The following is a 17,537-nucleotide window of genomic DNA, read 5'->3' as shown; positions in this document are numbered from 1 at the left end:
TACTTATTTGAGTATCGAAAATAGAAAAACATGGCAAGAAATTAAAGAGTATGTGCTGTTTACAATCATAATAACATTAACGATGCGTTTTACTTATTGTTAAAATTTCATTTAGACTGAGATTTAGCAAGAACAACTATGTACAAAAGTCATCTGTGTTCCGACTTGTTATTTAATTGAAGCAACACCAAAGAGTTGTGCATATAAGACATATTTTGATATAATTATAATCTTATACCATATTCTCATTGATATATCATAATCCATATATGGTTAAAATAATTGTTCATATAGTGAAACAATTGTACGTTGTTCTCCCTGGCGAGAATGCACACTCTGCAGAGACCATCTGAAGCCTTCTGGCTAAGCGTTTTCCGTCTCTTACGTATTGTTTATATTTTGCACATGTATGTAATCATGATATAAATTGACTAAAATAAGTAAGAAAAATGATAATTGGAATGTGATCATCAGTATGTTCAAGTGATTTATTAAAACTTTTAATTTAATCCACCTGATGTCCCCGTTAACCTAATTGGCATAGTGTTTAAGTGAATTTTGTATTCAAACACAAAGGAGGGTTTTTAATGTTAAAAACCTCTGTACTAACCAATATTTGCTTCTAATGTGTATCCTAGTCTACCTCACCCCTCATCCCAACCAGGAGCTTGGAAACACATGTATGATATTTTTAGATGCTCCCTGACAAATAATTAGGTTATGCACACGTGTCCTAACCGAATTGTACAGACAGGTATTTATCGCATAGTATACGACGAACAGAGTTGTCAACAATTGGAAAGATGTCAGTCAACCAACTAGGCGTTAAAGATCCGTGTCTGACCTAGGGTTTGGTGTTTTTATGGTTAACTTTATCCAAATATGATGCAATCATATCATAAATAAAGTCTATTTCTGATTACCAATCATAATTTATCTTGCCCGATCAGATGTTATGGTCGATAGATAGAAAGTGATCAAGTCCCTCAGCTTCAAAATATTAGCCAATGAAAAAAGTAATCGTGTTATTTGCCACGATTGAGAGTTTTCCCCGTAACTATCATATGATTAATATTCTGATTCTAGATACAGAGACATTTCTCTATCATATCACACCTGCCCAAGTTGTGTGTCAACTTGAAGTATTGGTAAGAACATACAGTGTGCATATTTGTTTAAAGGCTTTATACACAATAAAGTTTGAAGGAGAGTTTTAATGGAGGTGGTCAAAATAATATGATAATCCATTGGATTTCAAAACGTTTTATGTGATTTTTTACGTTTTTGGAAAAAAAAATTAAACAATGTATATGGAAAAATTTTACTTCGTCCCGAAAAAGTTTTATTTTCTTTTCAAAAACTAAACTGGCTATGATTGTTTATCTTTTTAAAATCATCTGTTAAAATTCAGTTTCTAACAATGCAATTGACAGCAAATGGAATTGTATAAAATAGCAAGAAATAAATGTAAACATATTTTTTATCGACGTACAAAATATTTATTGTGATACAGGCAGTGAAAGTACAACATTTTTTCCCTTTTCCTATTGATTCCTGTAAGAGAGAAAAAAAAAATGAAAAACATATATTTAATTTTTTAAGCCTTCCAACTTTCCTTTTAAAAGTTATTTTTCGCCTTGGAAAAATAGGTCACTGATTAATTGTTGAAATTCATGCATTAAAAGCAGAAAAGTTTCATTTTTATAGTGGTTGATCTTATTAAGTATTCAAACTTACCTGTATTATTTTTATTTTCTGTCAATTGAGTCCCAGAGAGCTTCATTACTGGAAACCAGGGAGCCAATAAGCACTGGTGCGAAGACAGCCAACAAGACAACTGTATGTGATAAACAACAACATATGTACTTAGATGCCATCGCTCAAGACTGCTTCGATGCTAGTTATTATTGCTAGTACCTAACACTGATACCAAACAGACTTTATTTTCAACATTTTCTTGATTTCAACATTTATCTGACTTTATATCTATCTATCTCTCCATATTTAAAAAAAAAAGAAAATAGGAATTATTTATCGAAAGTTATAAAATTCTTTCTTTTTGTTTGAATTGAGGGCATTGTTTGTTTTGGACATGCCTTATAATAGTAGTGTCGAAATCATATACTTACAAATTATGATTATAGGGATGATTATTCCTGACCCGTCAGAAAAACCAACACCTCCCTTAACAACGGGTGCCGGATAGTACGGTTTAACGTATCCATATTGAGGATAAATGGCTGGTTTGTAGTAATTATAGTAACCTCCACCACCCCCACCGTAACTTCCAGCCAGAGCAGAAGAGGCAAATCCGAGGACGACCAACAGAGCCAAAACAGCCTTCACTGGATAAAACAAATTAAAATCAGAATGTTTTTATTAACAATTTTACAAATATTTTTTACAATTGCTTGTAAAATAACAAGCCAAAATTTCCATGCAAAGCAAAGGAAGCAAAACTGAGGACGACAAACAGAGTCAATACAACCTTCATTGACATAAAAACCACTCAAAACAGAACGTTATTATTAAAAATCTTTATATGTTTTATTTAAAGTTGCTTGTAAAATAACAAATTAACTTCCAGTCAAAACAGAACAAGCAAAACCGAAGACGACCAACAGAGCCAGGACAGCCTTACTGGATAAAAAAATAAAATTAAAACGTTGCTAATGGAAATTTTACAACTTTTAAATTATAATTACTTTTAAAATAACAAGCTTTTGGAAAAACTTTACCTTAAGAATCTTTAATTACTTACAGGCCTTATTAAGACAATGAAATTTCAGATAAAAAAAAGATCATGTAATTACATATTGACATTTTTCTAAGGTCAGAATTGTTTGCATTCCAGTTTTAATAAGTTTTAAATTTATATTACATGTAGGTAGGTTTGTGTCAAGAAATTGTTTAGTGAACTGTAAAGTGTACACATTGATCGAAGAGGAATGAATAAATATCCAGCAAATCATGATTTTAAAATAAAGCTCTATCCGTAAATGACTGGAGTTTTAAGAGTGAAAAAAACTTTCCATATTATTCAACACTGTGTGAAAATTTCATTTTTTAGAAAACAAGTCAAGTCGTGAAAAAATTATAAAAAGTTTGTAATTTGCGATTAATCTACAATGAAAATGTTTATTACTATACTCTGTCCCAAGATATTTTGGATTCACGTTTGGCATAATTGTTTGATATTTATAAATACCTCAGGATCCAAACGATGTTCATTCAAAAGTATGAAAAATTTCCAAGATTTCTCAGTCAAAACGCCCCTGTTAGCTTATCAGGTTTCAATACAATGCTAAAAAATGTGATGTCTACGGAGATTTTGCATTGCAGCAAGCCCGGATGATAACGTTGAAATATTGCGCGATGTATTCCGAGTGTATTCCGAATGGAGAAAAGATGTAAACATTCCCCATTATAAATCTCCGTAAGGAATCTGTTTTCGTTCCTGTGAATTTTTCCGAGTGAAAGATGATAATGTGTCAATGAAATTATCTTGGAAAATATCCCTTTCAACTATTTCAATTGCACTTCTTTCACAGGTAAGTGTATTTTTATTAAAAATCGTCCAAACGTGAATCCAAAATATCTTGGGACAGAGTTTAGTATTAAATTTGTGCAAACTATTCGTGCTCAAGTTATTAGTTTGCACAGAACCAATGAAAAATACCAGTACCAAACTCTACTCTTGAATGCATACCCCCCCAAAAAAAGACAGAAAGAAAACTGGAAAAACAAGAAAGAAATTATGATATACAAATCCTTAAACTATATCAAATTAGACCCATTTTTAATAATTTTGAATACAATGCAAAATAGTAGATGATTTTGTTTATCAATGCATTATGCTAACAAAATACGGTTTTTGCAGTCATTATACTTACTTTTTAGTTAACTGCTTGATGTAATGGATGATGCAACCTCTTTGAAAGACAGATGGTGTTTTTATACTCTGTGTGGACATGACCTTTCTTGAGCCGTTTAACCTCTTACCTAGATTTCAGAAATTCGGTAAGGGCATGGTACCCCAAGGGTATCCCAAGCCTTAGTGCATGGAAGTCAACGTCACGTCTGCGATTAACCACAGGGTTCAATTGGGCGAACGATATCGAAGCTGGTTGAACACACCCTGTGTTCGATTAACCATAATATAGGGGATTTGTTGATTTGTATTTCGGGGTCAGTGTTCAAATTCAGTCGTTCTGTACGGTTTGCTGGCTTTTAGGGGGGTAATGAAACACAGGAAGTAATATGTTTCTTATATCTCTAGTCTGGGTAAAATGTGTTCTCCAGTAAAATGCCCTTAAAACGTCCATCAAATATCTTATTCACTTAGACACTAAAGGGACCTAGACATGATTTGAGGTCAAAACTGAATGTTTTACTTTTTATGTTGAAAATTGTTAACTGAATGATTGACCATGAATTTGAATGTTAGAAGTCAGGATACAAGCGAAGTACAGCGGTAAGAAATCATTGTAATGGTAAAAAAGATTGAGTCTTAAATTTGTTAACAAATAATATAAAGTACAGTAATTACCATTGATGACCTCTCCCAAGCAAGACAACCTGATTCATTGTGTTCAGAAATAATATATAGTCAACAAAAAGGCAACATTTAATTGAAACTTATACCAATACCACACTTATGTAAACAAGAACTAGACGAGCTTTTTTTTAGCATAACAAAGGGTTTTGAACTCTGTATCTTGACTGTAACTCCAAATGATTATTTTTTATCTTGAGCATGTCAGAAAAAAGAGATTACTCTAAATGCCCATCTCCCTGCACGATCCCCACTAAGATTTATTCTTTTCGATGGAATACCAGCAAGATTTTTAAGCAACGTCAAAAACATAGAAATGAGGATCAAAATGTAATTTTTGTTAAATGACAGGTCATACATATACTGTTTAAGTTGTTGTTTTAGTTTTTATTACTACAATCATAGTTATAATACTTGCAATGAGAAACACCAATGATAAAAAAAATGAAATAAAAACAAAATTAAACTAGAACTTTTTTTGGACTCCAACCGTCTTTTCGACACCCCATTTACCCTTTTTTGATTAAAAATGCTAGGAAAAATCATATTTTTTTTTTCAAATAGTATAACCTTTTCCTAAATACATGTCAGAACATTTAAGTAATGCAATGTCAAAAGAAAGATATCACCAGAATTGTATAATTAGATATATATTCGATTTCGTTAAGAATATTTATAAAAAAAAATTGACTAAACGTAATAACTTATTTCTCGGATCTAAGACTTAATATGCTAAGAGTATTGATCGATATACGTTATTTAAGCAAAGCGGGATAACTCATATTAAATAAATTTTACAAAAGTTGTGATCATTAGGCCCTTATAACCCCTAAAGGGCTGTAGACCCCTTATTTTTTCGAATGGTCAACTTAAAACTTTTCCGGTCTGCGGATCGCGCGTGTCATTATATAAATGAAATATTGTAACATTTCCTTGAAAACTTTTTGAGAAAACGAATGACGCGTGATTTTTGTTTAACATTGAAGTTCCCTTAGACGATTTTCATCGATCTATAAAATCGGAAGTTGTCAATATATTTTAATGAAACTCGGAATGTATGCTAATTAATGTTCAGGCATCATATATAACTTTAAAGGTCATTTAAATGTTTTTGTTTTTTCATACCCCTTTTTCTTAAGTTTTGGGCTTTGTATCTCAAAAACGGTAAGAAATAGATTGTTGTCAACGTTTGAATTTTGTACAGCTAGACAAGATTAATATAATTCTAAAATTTGAAGGTTCAAACTTAAAAAATAAACAAAATATTGCGTTTTCTTAAATTTTAGAATTGTCCCTCAAGGTTCTGGAAGTACCGGAATTGGAAGTCCAAAACCTTACATTCCATTGATTGAAAGGTTTGCTGTAAAACAGTTGCATAATTGAATCAATATATCTTACAGCTTTTAAAAAATCGCTGTCACAAAACTGTCGAGTATAATAATAAAAAAGACGAAAACAATAGGTCTTTTCGACCGAAAGTCGTAAAGCCCTTACAATACTGTATAAATATACACAATTATGGTGGAAAAGATAAAAAGAATACCGTTAACCTTATACAGTTTAACGATTTATGATTAATAGGATACCAAGTGTCAGTCGCCACTCTAAAAAATTAAATAACATTTGCTTTCTTAACACACAATTCAAGTGTTATTTAGTTATCCTAAAAAAAAATCAGGGAAAAGGTAGGAGGGTTGATTAAAGAAAATTTTACGAAGTCGATTTGGCGCTGGAGCCTTCCGAATTGGAACTGATACTGTTCAATACTTCAATAAAAAATCAGAGTTCCCTCGCTTGCCTTTGGCAATAAGCATATTTAAAAAAGGAATGGACAGAACAATGTATTTGAGCAAAAATAGCCTCTAAGTCCATTTTAATTTATCGCATAAATGGCTTTAAGATTTACTCTGTTTGATGATACCGAGATATTGAGCAGCAACAAAAACATAGAAATACAGTTAAAACGCCATTTCTTCCAAATAAAAGTTCATACAATCAAAGTATTTTGACGATTAGTAATTATCATCGACAACTACTAATGATTTAAAAATTCAAAACTTTAAACAAAACTGTATAAAATATTAACACCAAAGGATAAGAAAAAGGTTTGTTATGATTTCATAGACCATGTCTTTCATTCGTGAAGAGACCATGTATGTACGCCAAAATAATCTAATTATGCGAGGGAAAGATATGATTGTATCATTTATTTGCTTTTGATTTTAATTTGCAATCGGAGTGAATGATATCAATCTAGCAAAGTTTTATCATGTAGGGCTTTGTTCTTATTATTAAGTATGCTAAAAAGATTTGATGTATCGTAAGATTTTGTAAACCAATTAAAAACTTTAATATTAAATAAAATATATTTAATTAATAAAAACGTTAGTATATTATTATTCATTTAATATAAAATACATGGTTACTTTCTTGAAACATGTGCAATAATTGGGCGAAGGTAAGAAAACGTGACAGAGGACAAGACTTGCTGAGCCCTCTTCACGTTCTCGACCCGACCCCAAGTATCGTTTGTATTTCAAGACAGTTATCATGTATTTTGTTTATCCTGCAACATAATATCACATTTTCCGCCTCGAACGAGCTACTTTTGACAAATTTCGCTGCATATCTGCAGTTGAAACCATGACGCCATAGCATAAACGAAACAAAAGATGATGTTACAATGTGCTTGAAAGTCGAATAAATGCACAAGACTATATTGGGGCATTGACCAAATATAGCTTTGATTTATTAGGTGACATTTATTCGGTCAATGCAAAAGGTAGTTGTAGGATAAATTAATATATAAGTTTTTCACTTCGAATGTTCAACATAGAAAATGTACCTCTTATCAATGATGATTTCATTCGTGTTGTTTTGTTTTCTATAGTAATTTTGCAATGGAACTTCATCTTTACAGTTTTAGTTTTTATACTTTAATAACATTCAGTTCCATGGTAAGTTAAGCCTAATAAACTTCTTGTATAAATGTTGACCTTCCACTCTTTTTCAAATCTTCTTAATTTAATTTCAAGATCACCAAACAACATACCGTTAAATCATTTTAATTTGTGGGGCCCGTTTTCGTGGATTGTGAGGGAGCGCAATGTCAACAGAAATATTTGCTATCTCATCTTTGTAATTTTCTGTTGTTAGAATACATTGATTATTTTAAATGAGCTATTTGAAAACTTTAAGGATAGTGTAAAAATTATTAACAGGATGAATTTTCCTTGCAGTTGGCGTATGAAGGTAGCAGACATTGTGCTAAGTTACGTATTTACAGTAAGTTATATGTTTTCCCAAATAATCAGTTTTCTTTTTTCTTTATTCCAGATTCTTAAAAATTATAACATCCTGTGTAATAACATTTATTTAGCAAGCAACTTGTTTAACTTAATAATTTCAGCAGCTTGTTTGTCGTTCTGATTTTTAAAATCGGTTTTGGCAAATATCATGTGTACATTTTCCTTCTTTATGTTTGTCAGCATTCAAAAGACAAACCTTTTTCAGGTTTAAAATATCTAGATCAAATGTCGATCACACCAACTATCAACACCAACCAGTCAGTGTGAAGAAGTTAGTAGATATAAATTAAAAATTACAGTCAAGGACTCACAGCTAAATTAACCCAGTTCTAACGCCAGTTATATGATTGGACAATCAAACATTTAAATCAAAGGTTTTTTGTATTTTAAAGAAAATTAGGGATTGATATGGGTCATGGACATTTATTCATAGAAAATAACTAGAACAGACACTTTTATGAATTGAACCAGTTTATTTATTCAAATTGGTTCAATATCCCATTTCGATGGATAGATGGAAAATAAATTCTCCCAAACTCGTGTGTCTTCCTGAAATAAATGAAATTGAAATAAGTTATATCATAAAAATAAAATCATAAACTTAAAAGTATAGAATGGTTTTGACTGTAAAGTTTTTGTAAAAACCTATTTAAAAATAACTCAGTAATATTGTAGCAAGGATTTGTTTTCAAACATTTGAAAAGCTTCTCAAAGTCATTTAATTAGTTGACTATTGTCCAAGAGAAGAAAATAAATAAAATAAATAAAACAAAAAAGTACATTCCACAACAGATCTTATGATATTAAGATACTAGAGGATACTATGATAATAAATTAACTTCAAATATATTGTCTCGTGTTACACTGGTCGGTAAATGACGCAAAGATATGCAAAGTATTTTCGACTACTATTAGAAAATTGTTGATTATCGAAGATAAAGATAGTTGTAACATACCGTTACATACGATTCCAGATTGAATATTTGAATTCTAAAAATCATTTCAAACAAAATTAAGAAGACTTTATGCTTTGTGTATCAATATTTTTTTGAGTAAAATTACGTCCAAGTTAGACTAAACAAAGAAAATAAAGCTGCAATCCCATCAGTTATATTGCTTGTATTGGTTTGTTTTGGAACTGCCTGTACTTAAGTAGGAGTATTCAGTTGTAAAATTTTACATCATTTGAATCCCATGTATTCTTAACAATACGAAAATATTGCATTTGATATCATACCGTATACAATCCTAATTAATTCTTTATTTCTTATAGTCAACGCTGTCCACTGAATCCCACAAAGCTTCGTTACTTGAGGCAAGGGATCCAATCAGCAGAGGAGCAAAGAAGGCCAAAAGGAGGACTAAATAAACCAAAATAGTCATTGCAAATGAATAAATTACCTCAATGATAGTACATGTACTAGTATATCATGCAAGTATTTATCAAATCTTGATTAGAAAGACAAAAGAAAAGTTGACGTACAAATGATGACAATTGGAATGATGGAGCCAGCATCAGAACCATTAAAAAGATTCAATCCACTTCCGGTGTTACCATATCCGACGTAAGATGGCTGAACATAACTTGTTTTTAAGTATGCCGGTTGGTAGTACTGCATTTGGGTGTAAGCTGGCCTGACATATTGTTGATAATTAAGATACTGTCCCCCACCGTAACTTCCAGCGCTGACACACACAGCGACGCTTAACACAACCAATAAAGAGAGTACGGAATTCACTGAAAAATGTAAAAACAGTTTGAAATTTGTGGTAAGGTTTTTGGCATATCTCTTACAGTTAATGGTAAGAAAATGAAAATAAATAACAAACTTTCTTATTCACAAAGCTGTTTACTTAATACTGTCAAAGAAAGAATCTCTGCATTTAGAAGTCTTACTTTTTCAGCCTTATTGAAAGAAACTCAGTGATGGAGATTTCAATGAAAGAAGGAGACGACTTTGAGTCTTATATAGGGTTTCGTGGACCCACCCAAAAAAGAAAAAAAACCTGGATTGGTGTAATCTTACACTAAGTACCCCCTTTTCAAACGAAAAACACCCAATCAACAATTAAAACGGCATCGGAAGGACTTGTGGCAATCCTTGGGTGCGTTAAATATACAAACACCCACATTTCAATGATAGTACTGTCTATTTCCCGCAGGTGAGTATTGGTAGTAACCTATATTCTTGCAACTATGCTAGGCGTCATTCATGATTTCTAAGTAAATGAGGCTTTTTTGTTATGAATAGTTAGCATGGGAGTGTTTGCTACAGGCAAAAAGGTACATTTTGTAAGATAAAACTATGAAGATAGTTGATCTTGGCTTAAAAAAAAAATCTTTAAAATCAGATAAATTGCTCGTTTAGTAATAATTTCACTTTTGAACAAAAATTGCTTAATTCATGGAGTAAGCTTTCATCAAGTGTCCACAAACTTGCCGGTACGTTTATTTGTTTCATACACTTGTTGTTTGTGGATTTCAAATAAGATAAGAATAAATTATAAAAGGACAAGCAAACAAAACATGAATAATGACGGATGTTTCGTTTTTAATTTATTTTTTTACACTTCATTTCAAATGAAGAATCACTGCTCCGGAATACAATATAGTCTCCATTTTCCCTTCCATTGTCAAAAACGTATCCGTTGATTGTCTGGCCATCCTGGTTGAATTTGAATTGCCAGTACGGAGTAACATACGCAGTCGTCATGACATGACGCCAAAAAAATTGTTATTCCATCCTCATCGGACGTCACGGTCAGCGCTCGTATCGGCAACATTCCATCAGACTTTGGCGTGATCTTGACCATCAGTCTTTGGTATGACCATCAGACTTTAGCGCGACCATCCTTTTTTATTTGAAGTCGTACATAAAGATTTTATTTAGAAAAATAACTCGGGTGTTGGTGAAACATTTAAATAATAAGTTATGCATAGTATTTTGTTCAGGGACATTCTATACTATAGGGAATATAAGAGTCTGTTTACTGTAAATTTAAGAAATCTGTAATATGCAGAGACTGTCGCAATTTGCACTCAATTGAAGTAATCTACACATTAGCTTGGTCCAACATAGGGTAATAAAAAAAAGAGTTTGTATGCATACTGTCCACATAAGAAGAGGAAATTCTTATTTATTCTGATATGAACATACATAAAGCTTTTCCACGGTTTCATGCCGTATGTTTAAACTGTAGTAGAAAAACTTAACAATACACTCGTCTATCGATGGTGATTTTCTAAAAAAAATACATTTTTCATTGGTGTATAAAAAGTCCTTTATATGAAGGGATTATCTGAAAGAAAACTGTTTGAGCTCACAGTCTTAATAATTCCAGACACTTTGTTTAGAATTTGTTTTTTTTTTTAATCTGTCAAAGTACTACTAGTATGTATTCGGCTTTAAAAATTTGTAAAGTGTGACGAGACATTAATGAATGAAAAATGACAAAATTCCAAACAAACGAACCAAATCTAAGCATAAGACAAACATGATTTTGTGAAAAAGATTCTGTGGTCTCTTACAACCTATGAAAAGGGGAAAAATCGAGGGGCCGGAAAAGGGAAAAGGTAAACTTAAGTTATGTGGGTTTTTTTTTAAATTCAAAGACCCCAATACAATAAAGTTCATAACGTTACCGGAAAAAAGGAAAATATACTAACATCTAAAGATATTAGATTGTCTGGTCGGTAAATGACGCAAAGATATATATTAAAGCAATCTGGAATGTAAACGGTCCTTTAATTCTTTTTGCTTCCACGAGCTCTTTAGATTGAAATCTAATTCCCTCATATTTCGGTAAGACCAAGTTAATTCTCCTTTATGCTGTGACTTGTTTATTAAAGCTAGGGCTTTTTCTTTCTACGTGTTGTTGACTTGTAAATAATTGACTCAACCTTACCAAACGTTGACCTCTTCTTCCTCAAATAGTCTTGTGTTTGATTACATTAAACGTACGACTTGATATTTCATAAAGTATTACAATGTTATATTTGAGAGGCATAATTTAAAGTACCATTGCATACCTAGTCGTATAACGATTTTTTAATTGAATAACACTGGGTAGGGTATCGATAAACCAACCGTAAAAAGCACTCACACGTCCAATTTGCTTTTAACGAGGTCGAGTGCAGTTCGAGTGCGCATGACTTTGCGCATCTTTTTAATATCATGCAGTCGTAGGTGAAAAGTTATAACTTTCTTCTGAATTGTATCTTTATACCATTTTAATTTCAAATGAACCATTTATTACTTGAGAAATTGTGATTTATGAATTTGATAGGGTGAAATACTAAAATGGTGACCAAGCATTATGATTTTCCAGTACTTTTACCATGCATAAGCCCCCCCCCCCCCAAAAAAAAATGATTAGCTCATTTGTTGAGGCGTTGATGGATTTTAAGAACAAGTTTTTATTGACAAAGCATTCAAATAAACATATTAGCGTTTTAAAAGTATTATTTTGTTTAAATATTCAGTTTTATAAGCCAAGATATACCACGATATGGCATTCTTTTTAATTAAAAAAGTTTTGATTTTGATATTATCCCTAGACGAAGTAAACATATTTTTTCAATTTCACCATTCGGTTATTTTTACAATTGTTTTCATATAATTAAGATAATTTGGGGCAAAAATACAAAATCATATATGAAAACGTGAACATTTAGCGTTTTTGCAACAAATTCTCATAAGGTTGCACAGTGAAAAGTGTTAGCTTTCGAGATGACCACCTAAGAAATCGGAGTGGTAAATATATTATTGTTGATCTTATATTGATAAAATAGCAAAAAATATATGCAACAATTTTCATCAAAATATATCGAGGAGAAAAAATTAGATACAGCCTCGTTAAATGAATACTAATACAATGCAAATAGAACACATTGTACATAGTACATTCAGTATCTCATGAGTTAAAAGGTTTTTTTCAACAACCTGCATCAATATGTTTTCGATCTTTTTGACAGACTTTCAATGAAGACAAACAAAATCATTTTTATCAACTTCTCTGTCCCATACAACACACAAAGGTACGCTTTTCCAGATTGTGAAACGTAATATTGATTAACTATGGAAATTAAAAAAAAACGGTTCCTATGAATTGTAATCAACTAATTATTTGTTTAAATATTAAGTAACTTAGCTTTGTCAATACTGATAAAAAGCGATACTATTTTGGGTCAAGACCTAGTAAATGAAATAGCTTACATGTTTTGATATTAAGGATATGCTTTTTTTAACGACGCCAACTATTAAAAGATTATTAACTAAGGTGCATTCATCCTTACATCTTTGACGAATACGATTATTATTTGAGTTATAGACTATTATTTTCAAAGATATATGTAAAGTTAAGGATAAATTCAGGAATTTTTTGACAAAGAAAAATCGAAAATTAGTTTTTACATTTTATATATTAAAATCAAAAGTAAAACACAACTCATTTTAAAGCTTGTAAATAGAAAGTTTAGTCTATTGTGCGCCATACAGGATGTAGCACCAAAACAATTCTCTGAATTCATATTATTTAGATCATGGCGTTAACCAAATAAACTTCATTCAATGTTCACATATAAACACTGTCCTAGTTCCCGTTTCCTCTATTTTTTCGCTATTTGTTTCAATGTTAGTGAATACTCCTTTGCCAAAACTACATACATTCAAGACCAAATATTTTAGAGCGCCACCTAATAATTTTCAGGTTAAACGATGCGACTAAAGCTGAATCAGAAGAATGTGTGTGCTGCAAAACACTTGAAACTTATATTCCTTATTAATATAATAATATGAGTTCTTTAATCGAAAAATTGAAAACGCATGTTTGATTTTTCAGCCACAAACTACTGTACGAATTTCTTTTATCTTTTAAAATTAACTTTTTCTTTTTATAAAAATAAGGAAACATATGACATCGATTTTGTCAAAATCAACATTTTCAAAATTATTGTTCAAATTTATCGCTGATACTTATACAGAAACCCGGGAAAGGGCAGAAAAAGACACAAAATTTAGTTGCAGTCATTTATTTTCAAAATATGTCACAGGCAGTCGATAAAATAAAAATCCCTTCCCTATCAGTCCTGAAAAAGAAATGATAATGAATAAATTTCAAACGCCAATATACAAGCATAAAAAATTATTTTTAGCAATGCATATAAAGTTTTGCGTACAGATAGTTTAGAAGAATTATACATTTTAACGATTTAAAAAAAAAAGAATTAATATATAGTCATGCTTAAGAAAGAATATGAATACTGTGGATTCATTTTTAAGGTTTATTTCAAGTGTTTTCGATTTGTAGTAGAAGAATATTGTTGCAGTAAACATTTATACAAACCATCATTATCTATTTGCTACCGCTGTACACCACGTCATTGCTGGAGACTAAAGACCCAATCAGGACTGGTGCAAGTATGGCAATTATAACAACTGCAAAACAAAAACAGAATTTTAGTTTGTATTTTTAACATAAATTCAAACATTTGATGCACGCAAGAAAACACATATTTCAATAAATCCTGATATTGAATATTATATAACTTACAAATGATGACAATTGGGATAATGGAACCGGCCGCAGCACCGGATTGACCGAGAAGTCCACCAGATCCGCCTGCCTGTCCGTACGCTACCTGGGGTTGGGCATAAGCATATTGGACGTAAGGTTGCTGGGCATACATTTGGGCTTGTTGTCTATAGATTTGAGGTCGCATATATTGCTGATGGATCATTCCTTGAGGGCCATAACTGCCCGCAGAGGCATAAGCAGCCACGCCCAGAACTACCAACACTACTGCTAGTTGAGACTTCACTGTAAGACAACATTTCGTAAGTGGTAAATTTCGTAAATCACACGCGGAAGTTTTTTTGATTGTTGTTCAGAACAAATGTTTGCTATTGAAATATAATTATGATAAGTAATTTTGGTGTTCCTGGTAGGATTTTTAGTTGCCTAAGCTTACGAAAAAACACGTGTACGCTCACTACGGATAATGAACGTCAAAATAAATCATGCACCAAAACCCACCCCTAAATAGTTTACTTTATGCAAATTCTTTATCTGTTGTGTGTTGTCAAAATCAAAAAATGAAGATCTGACAAAACAAACATATACACAATGTTTGATATATATTTTATTTCTATACAAATCTTATGTCTGTTGTGTGTTGTCAAAATCAAAAAAAAAATGACAAAACAAACAAATACACAATGTTTGATATATGTTTTATTTCTATGCAAATCGTATGTCTGTTGTGTGTTGTCAAAATCAAAAAAAGAAGATATGACAAAACAAACAAATACACAATGTTTGATAGATTTTTATTTTTTCCCCCTACATCAACTCGTTCCTTAATTAACAACTTACTTTTATCGCCTGTCGTGATAATTTTGTGAAGCTTTTGTGATGATCTACAGAATATAGCCGTCTTATAAAGGATTTTATTAACTATCCCTGTAATATGTTTCTCTAATCATTGGTGTTCGTAATTTCCGGCAAACTCGATGACACGAGGGATGGACTAACCCGATCATTGGCTACTGATTACAATATAGGGGGTTTTATATGCCGATCACGTCTCTACACATGAAGGGTTGATTGCTAAATAAAGGAACGAATATGATAAGCGTATGCAAAGGTGACCATGTTTTAATTTTTTTACAGCCAACATCATCACAGTTTTCGGGTGAGCATGACGAGATGATTTGCTTAATTAAAACCTCCAAGGTATAATTGATGTCAACGAGTGCGACCTGCATAAGAATTTGCATTCTGTTATATAATCATTTTCCTTACAGTATTCTTCATCGGCTTTAAAAATATGTTTTATTAAATAAATCAAAGCTTGCCAATGGTGTATTGTTTGCAATATACCTTTGTAATCTGTTATTGACTTTAAAATGTATACATATTTGTTTTATTTAACTGTTTGTTTGTAATTTGATTCTATAATCATCCATATTACTATAGATGAAATTAAGTTTATCATATTTGCATTCAGTTTATTTTGCAATAATATAATTTCGACACCAATGATAAGCTAAACACTTCTACATTAGGATTGTGTCTTGAAATTTACGATAAATAAAGAAAAAAATTATACTGAAGTATTTTGGATCATAATATACTCTGATTCAATTAAAAAGTTCTAGGACATTTAATAACCATCATAAATTAAAAGTTTATTATATAACCTTTTGATACATAATAGATATGTTAATCGATTTGAAAGGTTTTCCAAATTTAACAAACCTTCATAATTTTATAAGAAAATGTTGATTCAAGTAACTCAAATTAAATGATCATGAATAATAATAATATTAAAGCATAAATTCAATTTTAAAAAAGCGAATTTGGGAGACAATTTTGTTCAAAGGTAGAGTAAAATATTCAAATAAAAATAGTTTAACAAAGGTGACACCTTAAAAAAAGATATCGACAATGTATCAGAAACAGTTTCTTTAAATGAATATGAATATGAAAAACTTTATCTAAGAATGAGATATTTTTAGCTCATACAAATTATAAAGTGATAAATTTAAGAGGAAATTTGGAGGATGAAAACAAAAATTAATAAAACAACATTTAAGACTTTTAATGCTCAGAATAAAAATGCACATTATTATAAGTTTTTGAGTTGGAAAGAAAACATAACGTCCAAAACATTAAATTCAGAAGGAGGAAAGAAATTCAATGTTATTAATCCAAGAATAATGAAAGTTTATTATCAATACATAAAAAAAAATAAAGCTAGATAAAACATTGAGAAGTCAACTAAACACTAAGGAATAATACAAACCAGATAAATGTGGTAAAAAGAAAATACAGACAAATGTTTTATATGCATTGACAAAAAGTATCTAAAACATCTTTAAACTGTAATAATGTAAAATAAGTTTAAAATGTGTACTGTTTTTGAAGAATAAATTTTCAGTATAATTACAATGGTACTTGTTTCTAATTGAAATGCATCGAGAGAAAAAAACTGCTTTGAATATTTTTTCTGTAAAAAAATTAGAAAAATATGTTTATAAATCGTTTCATTGAAAATGAATACGGTCTGGGAAATAAAAGCATTTGAAATGCATATTATATAACTAAGAATTAATTAATCTATTGTAATTTTATTATTTCTTATTTATATAATTTTTTGCAGACACATGTGAATTTGTATAATGAATTTTATGTCATCATAATTTTGTAGTGTATCTTTGTGTTTTTTTGATAAAAAAAGCATAACGGAGACAAAGCCAAAACTTATAAATGCTAAAAACCAAGTACTTATAATTGGTCGAGATGTCAGCGACAATCATGATGATGAGGTTAGGTTTCTTTTGCTTTTCAAATATTCAAATATGGCTGAGTTACGGGCCATGTGGCAGAATAATTTTAAAAAACCCCTAAAATCTTTACTTTTCAAAATAATAGAGAGAGAGAGGGAGAGAGAGAGAGAGACAGACAGACAGACAGACAGACAGAGAAGAGGGCAGTATTCAATATAGTATGACCAATGCTAAATCATATCTTATTGGTTGTTATTGTTACATGATGTTTTGACATAAGCTGTTACGATCATCTTTCCAATTTAAATGACGAGTTTCCTTGATAATCATAAGCAGAAATTTGTATTCTTTAACATTTTTTTTTATATTTAAACAACATCTAAG

General features: G+C 30.9%; 3 long non-coding RNA genes across 3 annotated transcripts; all 3 read right to left on the bottom strand.

Moving 5' to 3' along the window:
• Window positions 1-1,476: 1,476 nt before the first annotated feature.
• LOC128178026 (uncharacterized) lies at window positions 1,477-3,958 on the bottom strand. The gene is made up of 4 exons (XR_008242893.1): window positions 3,894-3,958; window positions 2,130-2,345; window positions 1,738-1,837; window positions 1,477-1,554 (listed from the first exon to the last, which is right to left on the bottom strand). It is a non-coding gene; the product is annotated as an uncharacterized LOC128178026 (long non-coding RNA).
• Window positions 3,959-8,347: 4,389 nt separating this feature from the next.
• On the bottom strand, window positions 8,348-9,845 carry LOC128175262 (uncharacterized). The gene is made up of 4 exons (XR_008242656.1): window positions 9,761-9,845; window positions 9,347-9,601; window positions 9,101-9,224; window positions 8,348-8,412 (listed from the first exon to the last, which is right to left on the bottom strand). It is a non-coding gene; the product is annotated as an uncharacterized LOC128175262 (long non-coding RNA).
• A 4,035-nt stretch (window positions 9,846-13,880) lies between these two features.
• On the bottom strand, window positions 13,881-15,355 carry LOC128178518 (uncharacterized). Its single transcript, XR_008242967.1, has 4 exons — window positions 15,238-15,355; window positions 14,416-14,682; window positions 14,209-14,300; window positions 13,881-13,951 (listed from the first exon to the last, which is right to left on the bottom strand). It is a non-coding gene; the product is annotated as an uncharacterized LOC128178518 (long non-coding RNA).
• Window positions 15,356-17,537: the final 2,182 nt, after the last annotated feature.

This window comes from Crassostrea angulata, chromosome 3 (genome assembly GCF_025612915.1).
Source record: "Crassostrea angulata isolate pt1a10 chromosome 3, ASM2561291v2, whole genome shotgun sequence".
In the NCBI taxonomy this organism is placed as follows: Eukaryota; Metazoa; Mollusca; class Bivalvia; order Ostreida; family Ostreidae; genus Magallana; species Magallana angulata.
The sequence above is the reverse complement of the archived record's forward strand: the minus strand, read 5'-3'. Positions and strand labels throughout refer to the sequence as shown.